General features: G+C 40.0%; 1 protein-coding gene across 48 annotated transcripts in view; it reads left to right on the forward strand.

Moving 5' to 3' along the window:
• NRXN1 (neurexin 1) overlaps window positions 1-16,477 on the forward strand; it is a 1,231,187-nt gene that overhangs the window by 757,352 nt on the left and 457,358 nt on the right. The window lies entirely within an intron of this gene.

Below are 16,477 nucleotides of genomic sequence, written 5' to 3' on the forward strand. Positions count from 1 at the left end.
GGAGAAGTTAGAGTGGAAACGAGCTTTTCTCCTCCCAGCCAGGTCCGTTGTAAAGAGTGGAGTGTGGGGAAAAGCCTTGGTTGGCAGGATTCTTCTCCTCAGAGAACACCAACAATGTGATAAATGCAGTAAAGCATCAAACTGTTTTTCTGAGTCCTTCTCCACTCCCAGTCTTTCTTCACCCGAGGGCATGCATATGTTTTCCATCTTCTTCTCATGAGGTCACTTCACTTCTCAGACTCTGCACACCTATAGGGTCCTTCTCCCAATATAAGTACTCTCCTGTCAGCAGTTGCTGTGCCACCAGGGTGGCCCCTCCCCCAGAGCCAGGGTTCTGACCGGAGCACCCTTCTGCTTAGAAATGAGAAGCTGGAGCATAGTCTAAGAGAACAGTCACCAAGTCTCCCTGGTAACACATCCTTGGAAGTGGAATAGACAAATACTTCACACAGGTCCTAAGAAGTGGTTCCTTCCCCTCCCTCTCCTAGTTCGGTCTCAAGGTCTCAAGACTCTGCCCAGTTAAGAGGAACTAGTATGGAGGTGGGAATGATGCCCCAAACCCAGATTTCCGAGCTGTAGTCCTGGAGATGAAGTGCCCACTTTCTGGAGCTCAGGTCACTCGCTCTCAGTATTCTAGGAGCTTGCTGCTCCCTTTACCTAGCTGCAGTCTCCATCCCCTGCCCTGCCTTTGTGCAGAATCCTGCGAGATCTGTAGGAGGGAGGCGAGCCAGGGCACAGGAGGGGCAGACACAAAGTGGGTGGGTGGGTGGGGTGAGCCAGATAGGGGTCTGCAGGGGAGTGGCTCGCCTAATTGTACCAGTGGGAAGAGCTTGGCTAATAATCTTGGTGTGCATGTTCTCCCATTCCGTGGCTGTGCCTCTCCAGAGGGATTCGGCGGATGAATGGGGAGAACGCCTGGGGATACGGGGAGATGAGAGCATCAGGGGGCGCTGCCGCAGAATCAGCACCCTTTCCCTCTCCCGCTGCTGCTTCTTACCCCCGTCAGGCGCCGTCTGCTGGTCTTTACAGACATTTCTTTCCTTCCAGAATATAGTGAGTGTGTGTGTGTGTGTGTGTGTGTGTGTGTGTCTGTGTCTGTGTGAAGGGAAGCTCAAGCACATCTATTGTTAAAAAAGACTAGAGGATAGTGGAGACGACTGTTATAGCAGTGGTTGGTATTACTCATTTAGGTTCGGAGAACTTTGTCTTTGCATGTTCTGTTGTGTGGTTATATTTGTGTGTTTGTAAAACTCTCACCATACACACTCACTCTTTTCCAAAAGGCTGTCACCCTTTTTTCTTCTTCTTCTTCTTTTTTTGCTTTCTTAATTCAGTACAGCAAACTTACCTGTCAGTAACCACCGCCCACCTCCCCCCCCCCCGCCCCCAGCAAAAGTCAGGTGTGAATTTTTCAAAGTCCATCCATTTCCTCCTTTGAAAAAAGGGAATTAACTCTATAGAGCATTATGAAGGAACATTAAGATGAGAAATATGCCTCTGACGGTGGAGGACAGAGAGATCAGGGTGAGGAGGGAGTGCAGAGGAGCTGAGAGGTGTGCAGGCAGGGTGACAGCTTAAAAGAAACCTAATAAGAAAGAGGTGATGTTGAATTTGTTGGGTCAATAAGCTCCCTGATTATTTAGCTAATTATTGGGACAAAGGGCTCACTAGGAGAGAATTTTTGAGCCTAATAGATGAGGGTGAAAGGAATGCACAAAGATAAATGACAATATGATAAATTCCTAGTTGAAAATTAAGGTGAAAATGAGGTGTAGTTCAAAATTTGAGTGTATTGCAAATGTATGTGTGTAGATGCACAAATGAACTTGCCATTTTGGTTCCATTAGAATTTCTGGGAATCATAAGATGTTTTTCTCATAATAGGGACTGCATGTAAATGCTTGAATGTGTAAAAGAAAAAATGTATATGCTGTATTTTAGGGAATAAAATTTAGTCTCCTTCTGTGTTTTGAAAGCTGCTAGGTTGGCTATCCAGGTCCATTCTTCTTCATTTTCTCATCATGCTATGCTTCATTTGCACTATTATGAGGTGTCACTTACAAGGTTTGCAGGGTGCAGAAACGCTTATGGCTACCCCGAGTGTCTTTGTGCGAGCTGACCCAGTTGCAGAGATTATGAGGAGGATTTTTTTTAAGTGCATATGAGAAGCAGGTTTTGAGAACACTGCAGGGCCCCGCTTTATTTTGCATGTACTTAGAAACAAAAATGGTGAAACTATACCCATAGAAATATTATTTTTCCCTAGTTAAATACATGGAAAACTGTGTGACCATAAGCAATGAAAAGCAAGCCTGTTTGCAATTAAGAGTGCCACTTAAAGCCAACAAGAGTCCAGAATAGACCTGTGTGCTCACCAGTACTGCTTTCCTGTTGTGCCATATGTGCAGAGCACAGAATGATGTCAGTGCAATGCTCAGGTTCCCATCTCAGCTCCCTGCTTTCCTAAGTACCTCTGCATACTTTAGAAAATTAGCTCAGAGCCTCTCAGTCATTTCAAGAGATAAAGGAAGGAGAAAGCCATCACAGAACTCAGCACACCAGTGCCAACCCTTTTTGTCCAACAACTGTGAGCTCTGGAAATTATATTGCCATGATTAACTTATACTATTAAAGGGCAAAAGGGCTTTCCCAGAAGGAAATGTTAACAGATTTTAAAAGTGTGGTTTGTAATTGAAGTCGCCCAATGCTGTTATATAAAGACAATAATTATGTCTTGAATTTATAACATCTTCCTTTCTGAGGCACTTTCATTTACAAATACCAAACTTGAAAAAGGAGTGGTGAGTTTTGGAGGGACTTCTAATGTAATTTTCCTTGTAGGGAGATTGAGGTATGCCACCTGTGTAGATGGACAGAAAAACATAGATCCAAGTTTTTGGTCAGAGTCAAAGAGGAATTCGAATCAAAGCTTTGTGGCCCATAGCCCAGAGCAATTCCTTGAGCACAGAGGTTTTGAGACTGGAACAGAGAGGGTCCTCCACATGGTTTAGTGGTTGATCTCTTGGAGAAGAAATCATTACAAAGAACACGCCCCAGAGTTTGCCCCAGCATGTAGTAACAGCCGTGTGTACTGTGTAAAGGGTGGATGCACCTGACTGGTGTTCCAACGCATCTCCTCATTGATTCTGTTTAGGAGGTTTTTGTTTCTCTGTTGTTTTTCTAGGAGGCAGGAGGTTGATGTTTGGTGGGATGATCTCTTTGCTCTTTTGTCTAGCAACCAAGAGAGTGAGCAAAACTTTTCACAAGATGAAAAACTGGTGCTTCTGCTAATTAATTCATGAGTGACCCAGAATGTGTTTGGTTATGAATATTCTCCTGAAATAGACATTCCATTCTTCCTTGACACATCTTTCTTTGACTTCTTGGACAAAAATTTGCATCACTGAAATGTTGCTTTGGACAACGTGGCTAGTTAACATTTTGGGAAAAATCTTTGAATCAATCATGCTTATGCCAAGTCATGCTGCACTCTAGAAAATTTTAAGTTGCCCAAACTTTAAAGTATTCATTTCTTACATTGTGCCTCATTCAGTAAATTTATCAGAAATGATTACTCTGGGAATGTTTTTGTGTATCTGTTCTGAATACCATGGAAGGCCAGAGAAAAATGGGAAGAATGGCAGTAATGGTGAGGAATAAAGAGCCATGATACCCAGGACACATCATTGAGAAATTTACAAGTTAGTCATAAAGACCCAAACCATTGTTAATCCTTAAATAAATAATTTTCCTCTTTAGAAACAGATAGTCTCCAAGCATAAATGCAAAAGTCATAAAATTTATGCACATGTAGCAATCATCTCAGACTCAACGTGAAGTGATCTGATAAAAACATCAAAACAGAATTTTATCTCTGTCACTTTTTATGATCTTTTCATATTTATGCTAAGAAAGTGTTCCATGCACAATTGCTTTCCACCAAGTTGCTGCATATAATTCTTCTAACAAAACATACAGCTTTTATTTTCCAAATACAGATAAGACTTGTTTTACAAATGTATTTAAGGGGGGAAGGTTAATTGATTTAAAATCACACTAATGCATAAATAATTGAAGCAACTTGTCCTGGTAAAGATAATTCTCAAAAACATATCTGTGAAAATTTGGCCATTCCTACTTATTAGCATTGTGTAAATTTACTAAGCTACTTCTCTTCAATGACATTTTCTCATACAAGAAGTTATAATTCAGTGAAGAATAAATGAGACCAGGAATTTGAAAAGTACCCAGAAGCTAAAAGCCTCCCAATAAATCATTTTTTTTTAAATAACTAAAAGAAACTCCAGAAAGTAACCATGTGTAGTGGAAAGCACAGGCTGAGTTCTAGTCCTGACTCGGCCAGTTACTAACCAGGTGACTTCTGGGATTCCATTACCCTGTTAATCATCAGTTCTCTTTTAGCTATAAAGTTTAAGGAGTGTATTTTTCTCATGTTTCAGAAATGACAATGAATCTGTACATAATTTATATGAACTAGACCCATAAAGTCACAGCAAATTAGTAGCAGAGTTGAAGTAGAACCCACATCTTCCAAGTCATCTCCCTCTTTGTTTTAAGCATTCTTCCATGAGAGCTGTGCTCCGATAGTGGGGAGGGACTCTACTAGTTCTTCTGCTTGGACCTCAGCACTGTGTAGCAAAGGTGATTTTAAAGGTGACTAGCTGTTTCTAGAGGCTTGGTCTTTGAGAATAGAATACAGGAACCAAGCTTAGTTCATGCAGAGAAAACTATGCTCTGCTGTTTCTCATCACCAGAGTTAGCCATCAGTGACTCATTTATTCTACAGTATATGCCTCTTATTAATAAAAAAAAATAAGTTTTTTGTTATGTTAACAATCTCAACAATATTAAGCTTTATGGTTTGTGGGGTTTTGTCATCTGTATGCTTGTCTTCTTTCCCTCTCTTTTTAAAAATTGGATTAGCAGATCTCTAAGATCATATCCAGTTCTAAGATTCCTTTAATCATAAAGATCTCTTAAAATATCTTGCACTTATTGTTCTTTGCACTTATCTTTGCGCTTATTGTCTTTTTCTGGATTAGCATACTAAAACTGGAGATATTTTTGCAAAGATTGAATTTAAGTCCCTTAAGCCATCCAGTTGTCATCTTTATATAAGAGTAGGTTACTTAGCCCCCTCCAGGGGCTGTGGTGTGGGGTCAGGCTCAATATCCATATTGCCTGATATTTGCCTCCCAACTGAGGTCCCATAGAAGGTCTCTTAGAAAGGCACCTGCTTGCTTCTCATAGTCTTTTTGCCCAGCCCTTTCTGGTCTGTGTTAGGTATAAAACATCTCTCCACACAAAACCATGTATTAGCATTCGAAAATATTTCAGTCTCTCACAAAATGCAAGATTTTTCAGTGCTGATCACATAACAGTGCATTCCCTCAAACTATTGACAGAATTGAGTGAAAACAGTTATCTTTTAAGTATATATTTCCACAGTGCTTTCATGGAAGGTGTCTCATTTAATCATCATCACAACCCTGGCAGGGCTTATGATCATCATTTTCTGACAAGGAAACAGATTTAGAGAGGTGGTGATTCTGCCAAGGTCACTTAATCACTAAGTAACTTCAGGACTTTTGTTGTCCCGACAGTGTGATTAGAAGCATACTTCATTAAGAATAAAATTAGCCAAAATAAAAAGTTGCTTTATTCATAACATTGAAAGAATTTCAGGGTGGCTTGGCATTTTGGTGCAGCAGAATAAGCCACCTCTTGGGACTCATGCATCCTGTGTCTGTCTGTTGGTTCAAGTCTCAGCTGCTCTGCTTTTGATCCAGCTTCCTGCTAGTGTACTTGGGAAAGGAGTAAATTATGGCCTATGCTCTTGGGCCTCTGCCACCACTGTGGGAGTGCAGGATGGAGTTCCTTGCTCCTGGCTTTGGCCTGCCTTAGCTCCTGCTATAGCAGGCACTTGGGGGGGTAAATCAACAGATGATATCTCACCTTCTCCCTCTACACACTCTGTCTTTTAAAAGCATAAATAAATAAGTAAATCTTTTTTAAAAGACAATTTCAAGTGGATGTAGATGTGAAATTTATATCTGCATATAAATTTCAGTGGAACACATTCTAGCTAATATTTTATTGTTTTATTCAGAGATAAATACATAGTAGGTGAAGATATATTAATAAAGGAGGACAATTTTCAAATTCAGCTCACTGGACCATATTCAGTGATTAAGAATGTCAATCAAGGCCAGCACCATGGCTCACTTGGTTAATCCTCCGCCTGCGGTGCTGGCATCCCATATGAGCGCTGGTTCTAGTCCCGGTTGCTTCTCTTCCAGTCCAGCTCTCTGCTGTGGCCGGCCCGGGAGGGCAGTGGAGGATGGCCCAAGTGCTTGGGCCCCTGCACCCACATGGGAGACCAGGAAGAGGCACCTGGCTCCTGGCTTTGGATTGGTGCAGCGCCATCCATGGTGGCCATTTGGGGGAAGGAAGACCTTTCTCTCTCTCTCTCTCTCACTGTCTATGACTCTACCTGTCAAATAAATTTAAAAAAAAAGAATGTTAATCAAGTAATAACAATTACACTGAATATCATTATGAGTAAAAGATGATTCCTGTGTACAGGCAGCTAAGAAGAACCTACTATATTGAGTATGTGTACTTAATATCTATGGGATTTGATAATCAGAACTAGGGCAGTGTAGAAAGGAGTTTCTCTACAGTGCTTATGTACATATTATGTTTTACATGAAGCTGTTAGAGTTCTTTTAGTCATTTTCATTTTGAAGTTCAAAACAAGGAACTCTTTTTGGTTATGGGATCCCCAGTTTAAATGTCTTATAAAATATAACCTGAATTATCTAAGTAAGGTAAGGGATAACATATGCTTATGTATATGTTTGTTATATTGTTCCTCAAATAACTAAAATTATTGAAAGTATTATATCTGTTAAAACTAGCAACTAGAAAGAGGCAAAACTTTCAAGCAAACAGTAAAAGAGTGCAAAATATAAAGGGGTGATACTTGCTGATTTGAATATTACTTCTACATGGTTGTTTTGATTATCTGGGTTGCCGTTGGACTAATGTTAGTACGTGTAATTATTGATGTGGTTCAGCCTGTCTTGGCTATTAGTGACCATCTGGTCATCATGCCATATTTTTCAAGATGACTGCAGGATTGAAAGCTGCTAAAGGCAAGTGATATTTTTAATGCTTCTTGAAACAGATAATTTGAGGAGTCTAAAATCTCTAATTTTACATTAGGACCCAATTATCTAAAGGGTGGATGTGTAAAGCACATCGCTGTGGTTACTGCTGTAAAAAATACATTCCGGCCATTGTAGGTGCTCTCCATCATGACACGCACACTATCTGATTAGCACTTCTATGTGGACATTCAGCAGCACATTTTGAAGAGGTGTGTAACTTTTCTACTAAACTTCACTCTCAGAAGTTTTGAGGTGATTTTTATCTTTGTTAATTGAATGACTACAGTTCTTGTCTATCTGTCTAAGTCATTTCATATGTAGCTATTCTTCTCAATGATCAAATGTGTTGCAGTTTGTTTTAGAAAAATAATGATGGAGCATGACTAATTTAAACACATCTGTAAATTTTTGTCTCAAAGACATATATAAAATTCCAATTTAGTTACCAGAACATTGTTTAATAATCTACTTCCTTTATATTGTTTATTGATTTCTCACATTGTTATCCTGCTGGACTATTCTTGCCTATATAGTCATTGAAAATTGATCATTTTTTAGATTATGTTTCCAAACTTGAAGAAGAGATACTGTCCTAAACACTGTAGTTAAATTTCCTTCAAGTTCACATTTAACATTTTCAAAATTGCAATGTGCTGTATCAGTCATTTTTCATGTCTACTGTCAAGACATTAACATATGCTGGAATAAGATGAATAATAAATTAATCTCTGTCAGCAAAGTGGTTAATTGGACATGTTGTTAACTATGCAAATATTGTAGTTGGTTCCTCCCTCCCCTCCCCCTCCTTCATTCTTTTTCTTGGGACTTGTCCTAAGTGAGATAGAATCTCTGATACTGCTTATAGACAAAAAAAAGCATGTGGAATATTGATGGTGTATTTCTGATAAACATCTTTACACAAAAGCCTTATGTTTTCTTGTGTTTTAGGATACACACAAGATATTGATGTTAGAGTTCTTTTGTAATGACTAAAATATCTCTCTGTTGATATTTGCCAATAACAAAACTTAACATCCCAGCAATTACATTTTTAAATGTAGAACTTTTCCTTTTTAATAAAGTAGATTGAAATGTCAACGCTCTTTACAAAGTAAGCTTATTGCACTCTTACTTCATAGTACCCTAAAGATTCCTCATTATCTTCCTTGTGCCTTGTATGAAGGCTGTGCAGAGAAAGAAGTAGTGCCATGTAAAAACAGTAGTAAAGTTGAGCAGCCATTGGCTTGATTGTTGAGGAACAGTTTTTTTTTTTCATACTATTTGTTGAACTTTTTACTTAGTATAGAGTTAAGCTTATATGTATAAAGTTAATAGATCTTAGTGAAAAATAATAGGAATAGGAGAGGGAGGAGGAAGAAGTGGGGGAAGAATCACTATGTTCCTAAAGTTGTATTTATGAAATGCTTAAAGTTTCTATACCTTAAATAAAATGTTCCTTTTATTTATTATTTATTACTATGACTATTTAAAAAATACTAGTAAAGATACAGTTACATCATGTGTTTATTCAACAAAAGAACTTAGTCCTTACTGTAGGCCGAGTGCTGTCCTAAACTCTTAACAAAATATAAATTCATTTAATCCTCGCAACAACTCTGTGAGATGGGCACTGTTGATCTCCTGTTTCACACAGAAGGATGTGGTGGTACAGCAGGGTTCAGATATAGTCAAGTTCACAAAGATGAAATTGTGTGGCTCAGATTTAAACCCAAGCATACTTATTTGGAAGTCTGTGCTCTTAAACCTCTACATTATGCTATCAACAAACTAATTTATCCTGACTGATGGAGCATTTTGTGTGCTCCTTTTGCTTTTATCACCAGTGGTCAATAACCGACCAACTGAGGATGACCATCTGGATTTACTTTGTCTGCTTTCCAAACAAGTCGTTTCTCTGAAGGTTTATTGTCTTATCCCTATTTTCCAATTGGTTTTTAGGTATCAGGAGGCTTCTCTGTGCCTCCCTTCCTCAGGACTTGATTTCTTTTGACTGATTTATTAATCTTGATAGTCACCACCGCATCAGGCATAAAAGAGTGATTGCTTTAATATGTTTCTTAATGTTTATTAACTACTTTTATTCTAGTTGGCAAATATATTCCCCACCAAATTGATAATCTGCTGTGATAATAGACTAATTTGCAAGTACAAACATGATTTACAATTAAAAGAAAACAACTGTGATGAGTCTGATTACGTGATTATGTTCTAAGATGAAAGGAATTCTTCTGTGATGGTTAAATAAAGCTCTATAGCTCCAAAGGCAGTATATAGAGAAAAAACTGATACATAATAAGCTAATTCTAGTGTCTTAACTTTAATTATGGTTTTTCAATTATGAAGCCTTGCAGGTTTTAAAAATCAAATTGTGTTCATTATATATGAATAGTATATATGAAGTATGACTTCATAAAGAATTTAAGCATTGCTACCGCTCATTACTAATGGGTTTTAAAATTAGACTATACGTTGGGACAATATTCAGAGAGGAAGGCAAAGTACACTTTTCTTAAAGATTCTTTTGTGTCTTCAATATAACAGCAGGATTTTCATTGCAGTTTATTTACTGACATTCCACTTAAAATAACACCACAGGAATTCTGCGAATCCCCTTGTGGGACAACGGATTACTTTTAGAGATCTCACTATGTCCACTAACTAACTGACCTTGGGCAAGTTTCTAAACCTCTCTGATCCTTGGTTTTCTCCAGAGTAAAATAGAGCCTATAACATCTACTCCATAGGATTGTTGTGAAGATTTGATACTTTATGTAAACAACAGGCACAGATCCTGATAAATTGCTCCAGCTTCTCATGTGATAGAAGAGCTTCTCTCCAACAGTGGGTCTTCTTTGCTTAGGAAAAACAACAGGAAGGGTTGAGTGTGTGTTTTTTTTTTTAATAAGGTAAACTATCCTGAGCCTTTTAAAAGAGATTGCATTCCTTTCATTCTAGATTAATTTGGTAGCTTTCTGTAGTAAACACAAGAGGTAGAAATTGACATTTTTTTCCCCGGCATCTGATTTGTCCACAAAAGAATGATACAGATATTAACAAGAAGGCATTATGTAGAAAACCAACAATTTGTATGCCCTCGGTTCTTGTGGGAGTTAAGCCAAGAAACCAATAGTATGGCTGAACTGTCTAAACTATTGCTATATCTTGGAAATTTTTTTCTTTTAAAAAATTCATATTTTAGATTAAGCTTCCTTAAAAATAGATTGGGAGAGCTAAGGGCAGCGATGATGAAGAGAGACTTAGGAAAATGAGTCTACCCAACCACGCCCTTCACTTCCCAGCTCTACCAATCAGCCTGTGAAAATGTCAGCAGACACAAAGCCATCTTTATCTGGCTGCATTACAATAGAAAGATACTTCAGTAAGAAAAACACTGCATCCTGGCCTAGAACCCCCAATGTCACTTCTTTTACTGTGGCACTTTGATACTTCTGCTATAACCAAATGCTAAGATCAACCTTTTAAAATGCAAGTGTTTCAGAATATCAATCCAATGAAAATGCCCAGCGGCCGGCGCCCCGGCTCACTAGGCTAATCCTCCACCTAGTGGCGCCGGCACACCAGGTTCTACTCCCAGTTGGGGCACCGGATTCTGTCCCGGTTGCCCCTCTTCCAGGCCAGCTCTCTGCTGTGGCCAGGGAGTGCAGTGGAGGATGGCCCAGGTGCTTGGGCCCTGCACCCCATGGGAGACCAGGAAAAGCACCTGGCTCCTGGCTCCTGCCATCGGATCAGCGCGGTGCGCCGGCCGCAGCGCGCTGGCCGCGGCGGCCATTGGAGGGTGAACCAACGGCAAAGGAAGACCTTTCTCTCTGTCTCTCTCTCTCACTGTCCACTCTGCCTGTCAAAAAAAAAAAAAAAATGCCCAGCAACTGCAATTTAATTACCCACTAAAAAAAAGACATTTATTTTATTTATTTGGAAGGCAGAATTCCAGAGAGAAAGAGATAGAGAGAGTTTTTCCATCCACTGTTTCACTCCCCAGCTTGCCAAAATAGCCAGGGCTGGGTCAGCCCAAAGCCAGGGGCCAAAAGCTTCTGGGTCTCCCACTTGAGTGCAGAGGCTCAATCACTTGCGTCAGCTTCCTGTGTCTCCCAAGTGCAAAGCAGGGAGCTGGACTGAGTGGGGCAGCCAGGACTCAGACCAGTACCCATATGGGATGTTGATACTGCAGGCAGTGGCTTAACCCATAATGCTAAATGTTGGCCCCTAATCACCTATTTTTAAAACATAGTTGTCAATTTCTTAAAGTAAATGAACATTGTAAGAGGAACTTAATATCCATGTTTGAATTTTTTTCTTCTCTTTCCAAAAATAAGCTTTTTTGTGTAAAATTCAGTGCTACTTGGAGGCAAATTTATTTCAGCTGTGTGATCAATTAGGCTGTTGTATACCTTGGGATAGCGTTCCTTCATAGAATGACCCATCATTTCTACTCCCCTTTGTGTAAAGAAAATCTTTGAGGTAGAATCAATAGTCAGGAGTCCTTAGGATCAGATTAATTCAGTCAAAGTTGGATATATTAAGACAAGATGCTGATATGATTAAAGTTTTATCTTCATTATCCTCTCCCCCCACTTACTTACTGTGGAATGTGTCAGTAATAAAGTTAATCTACGAAGTGAGGTGACTTGATTTTCTCCCTGAATATCTTAAAATGAAGATGATTTTCTAGATAACGAACAATGTTGAAGAGTGGAGAAAGCATTGCATGGCTCCATGTCACAATTCATACTTTCCATAGTGTTCTGAAGAATCTGAACTCATCAGATAGAATGCTTGATATTTAAGAAACAGGTGCCCCAAAAGAATTTGACCTAAAAAGAGAAAAGAAAAAATTGCCCTGACAACCTTTGCTAGTGCATTGTGTTTAGAAATCAGAGAAAGTTTCTAGCAAGGGAGTCAGAGTATCATGAGGACCTGAGCCTTTGGAAAAACTTGGAAAAACAAATATGTGGTGAGTGGAGAGGAAGACATTTTATACGAGAAAATAGCAAGAACAAGAAGCATCACCTTCAGTTGTGCTTTTTTAAAACAATGCAATGATAGCAAGTTCAACTTACTGTAGTTATCCCAGACAATTGGGTCTGACAATTGAATGAATGACCCGGAGCATGTGTATGCTGCTTAGACAAGGGATCCATCCAAAATTTATTTCCTGGCCTTAGGGAAAGTCCATATAGAATGCTCTCCTTTCCAGACATTGTGTGGGAGCTGCCGGAGAGGAGCATATTGATGGACACACACACACACACACACACACACACGCAGTGCTCCATCCCTCCCTTGCAAATGCCTTGATAACCCTCCGCAAGAGAATGGTAAAAGCTAGACGTGCAGAGAGCTCTGTTTTTACATAATTTTCTTCATTCAGCCTTCTCATTCACAATATGCAGATATTTAGGTTATTACCAAAATGTGGGTGTTTACACACTCTCTGCTGGCAAATCACTGATCCAGCTTGTGCCAAGAATGCAGAGACAAATCAATCAAGGAGTAGTTAACGAGTGCCTGCTGCTCCAGGCAGGGCGCTGTCTTACTCCCTGCCAAAGGACCCAGGGCTGAAAGAGGCTGGCAAATCCATTCTGCTGGCTTGGGGTTTCAAAGGGAAGCTGCCTGCCTCGTGTTCTTGCAGACACTTCAGGGATGCCTTGCAGTGCGCTGGAGCAGCCCTTGGAGAGGTGAGAGCATCTCTTTCGACTTCACCCTGCTCTTCTACACACTAAAGGCCCCTCTCTACTGTCACACAGGCTGGATGGGTGCACATCTTTCTTCAATACCGATTTTTATAGGATATGGACAGATGTCCTGTTGGTGAGATGTTTGTTACTGTTACATTTCCATTTTTCAGATTGCAGAGCTCTTGAGGTTTACAAGGTAGTTTCTTGTGTTTTAACTAGTGAAAACAGACAATTGGGCATGACCACTGAAACAATGACTCTGAATGTGGGTTTTTCTGCTTAGACGTGGGACCTGTCTGTCCTTTTTGCCCAGATACCTCAGGGAGGCCTTGCAGCATCTTGTAGCAGTCCTGGGAGAGGTGAAAGCCATGCCTTTGCCATCCTCCACCATCATCACCAACACAAGTGGTTGCTCGTGCTTTCTCTCATGCGATAGCAATAAGAACCCTATAAATTAGGCAAGTCAGGGTCTCGCCCCCTTTTACAGGTGCCCTGAATTAGCACTATTTATAAGCAGCAGAGCTGGGACTTGAAATCAGAATGTTGAGAGTCCAGGGTGACTTCTCTCTTCCACGTAGTTGAGTGCAGGCTGTTTGTGAATTATCCTTAAAACATCAAGCAGATGCATGATGCATAGATCTAGAGAGTCTGCAGGGACTCTGGGACAGAAACACAGAAATGACCCGGTCTCTGTGGAATTGTAGGCTCTAGAGGAACATGAAAGAGCTCGATGGCCCCTTATGATAAAATAAAAGCAGGTATTGTTTAAAGAGATGGTAAGAATTATTGATTGACTTTAGTACTTTTTTGTTAGTGTGATGGTTTAATGTTTTTGTTGCTTATTAAGGTTTGTCTTTTAGAAAATAGTGAGGATAGGCCGGCGCTGCGGCTCAATAGGCTAACCCTCCACCTAGCGGCGCTGGCACACTGGGTTCTAGTCCCGGTTGGGGCGCTGGATTCTTTCCCGGTTGCCCCTCTTCCAGGCCAGCTCTCTGCTGTGGCCCGGGAGTGCAGTGGAGGATGGCCCAAGTGCTTGGGCCCTGCACCCCATGGGAGACCAGGAGAAGCACCTGGCTTCTGCCTTCGGATCGCGCAGTGCGCTGGCTGCAGCGCGCCAGCCGTGGCGGCCATTGGAGGGTGAACCAACGGCAAAAGGAAGACCTTTCTCCCTGTCTCTCTCTCTCTCTGTCCACTCTGCCTGTCAAAAAAGAAAAAAAAAAAAAAGAAAATAGTGAGGCTTTGGATTTGAATGAAATAACTAGCGTTTGAACATTATTGAAAAAATGTACATATAACCTGGGAAAACTCAGGTTTAATCTACCTTTATTTAGCTAATGCTGTAGTGTTTTGAGATAAACAATTACATCTAATTGCGAGGAATTTTTTTTAAATATTGACTTATTTATTTGAAATTCAGAGTTACACAGAGAGTGGAGAGACAGAGAGAGGTCTTCCATCTGCTGGTTCATTCCCCAATTGGCCACAATGGCTGGAGCTGTGCCGATCCAAAGCCAAGAGCCAGGAACTTCTCCCAGGTCTCACACATTGGTGGAGGGGCCCAAGGACTTGAGCCATCTTCCACTGCTTTCCCAGGCCATAGTTGAGAGCTGGATTGGAAGTGGAGCCACCAGGACTTGAACTGGCGCCCATATGGGATGCCAGCACTGCAGGCGGCAGCTTTACCCCCTACGCCACAGCAGCAGTCCCGTGAGGAATTATTAAAGAACACTCAGAATTGAGGTTCCATAAAAAACTTACTAGAGGAAGATTTGAATCTTCAAAGGATAACAAAAAGATGTACTAAGACAGTCTCACTTTGGAAATGTCGTTTGCCTAGTATAGAGGGAAGGAGAAGCTAGCCAGCAGGATGGTCAGCATTCCTCTGGCAGCGTGAATCTCTGCAGCCAGGTGGAGGTGAACACTTCCAGGTGTCCTCAGTGAGCTTAGAGATTATGCCGAGATACATCCAAAAGCCTGCGTGTGTTTGTAAGCACACTCCCTACAGTTTCCAAACAGCACTGTGATTTCCCTGTATTATGTGCCTGGAGGACGGCTAGTATGGTTTTTGTTGTATCATACTGCCCAACAATAAATATTCAGAAAACTTAAAGTTTATAGACAAATTCTCGGAAAGCCTCCTCTGCTTAAGTAGAAGCAGCAATACTGGTAAGTTCATTCTGTTAGTTACAACTAACAGAGCTAGCTAGTCAGCAGGACATGGTTTTTGAGCTATGTGAATACCCTGCATGCCTATGTCCTTCTCCCATTGCCTGCGTCCACCACTAGAGATTCATTCCCTTTGGTCTTGGTAGCTTTTATTAAAATTTGTTGTAAGTTGAAAAGAGCATGAAAATCAGAACTGGCACACCAGTTACTGGTTGGATGACCTCTCCAAATGTGATTAAATTGGCAATCCCCATCCTCATTGAAGTATGTTATATAAGCAGTAAATTAGATGATGTTTCTAATATGCTATATAAATTATACTTATGAATAATAAAAACATGGTAATAATAGAATAACCGAAGGATTTGGGAAATAATAATATTTTAATGCTATGTGCTGATGAATCCTAAAATTTAAACTGTATCAGAATTACCCAGGGAGCATACTGATTGATATTGCAGTTGCCTGGGTGGCACCCTTAAAGACTTTATTTAGTAAATCTGATGTAGGGCTCAATCTGCATTTGTAATAGTTTATGAGAGTATAATATAGAGGGTTCTTGCACAACTCTGAAGAAAAGGGCTATGCCATTATCAACTACTACCTTTAACGGATGACTTTACTCTTTGTAAGCCCCCAACACATTGTCCAGTAAACATTTGTGAGCAGTGATTTTTTTTTTTAACATCCAGAGGATGCAGGAGAGTTAACCTGGATTCAGGGAGAGTGATGTGAGAAAGTACTTCATGCCTGATACCTTCATGTTAGTGATCAATTGCTGTTGATAAACTCCTAACAAGGATACAGAGAAATTGTTAGAGCTTTTGCCTTTCTCTTAGGAAAGGCTGTTCCATACAGAATGTATTCATATAGAGAGTAGATTACATGAAGTTCCTCTTTAAAGGGTCATAGCCATTGTTTTGAGCAACAGAATGTCAGTTAAGTTCAGCTACCTCTTTGTTTTTGCTGTACTTACAATGTTGAGGGTTATATGCCCATACACATGCGATTTAAAAATCTTGTAGTCTCCCTTTGTCCTTCATTTCAGATTCTTTTGTCCACTATTTTCAATACCCTTGGAAAGGATTATTATAGACTGTAATACAAACTAAGGTTTTGTTTCTTTAACAAAAAGAAAAATAAACCCTTAATGGTGGATACTTTTTGCTTTGACCAAGAAAGCTTTGATGCAGGTGTTATTTTACTATATATAATACACTTAACTTTTCTATTTATAATGTTTTGGATTCTGTCTCTTAAATTTTTTTAGATGTTAAATATTTTATGAACTACTTCTTTCTTGGTATGATTCATAAATTGTATCTTTTTTTAAAGAGGCATTATTATTCAGCTACAATTATGCATTATTTTTGGCTTTGTGGCAGACAGATAAATCTGTAA

Source organism: Oryctolagus cuniculus, chromosome 2 (genome assembly GCF_964237555.1).
Source record: "Oryctolagus cuniculus chromosome 2, mOryCun1.1, whole genome shotgun sequence".
Lineage (NCBI taxonomy): Eukaryota > Metazoa > Chordata > Mammalia > Lagomorpha > Leporidae > Oryctolagus > Oryctolagus cuniculus.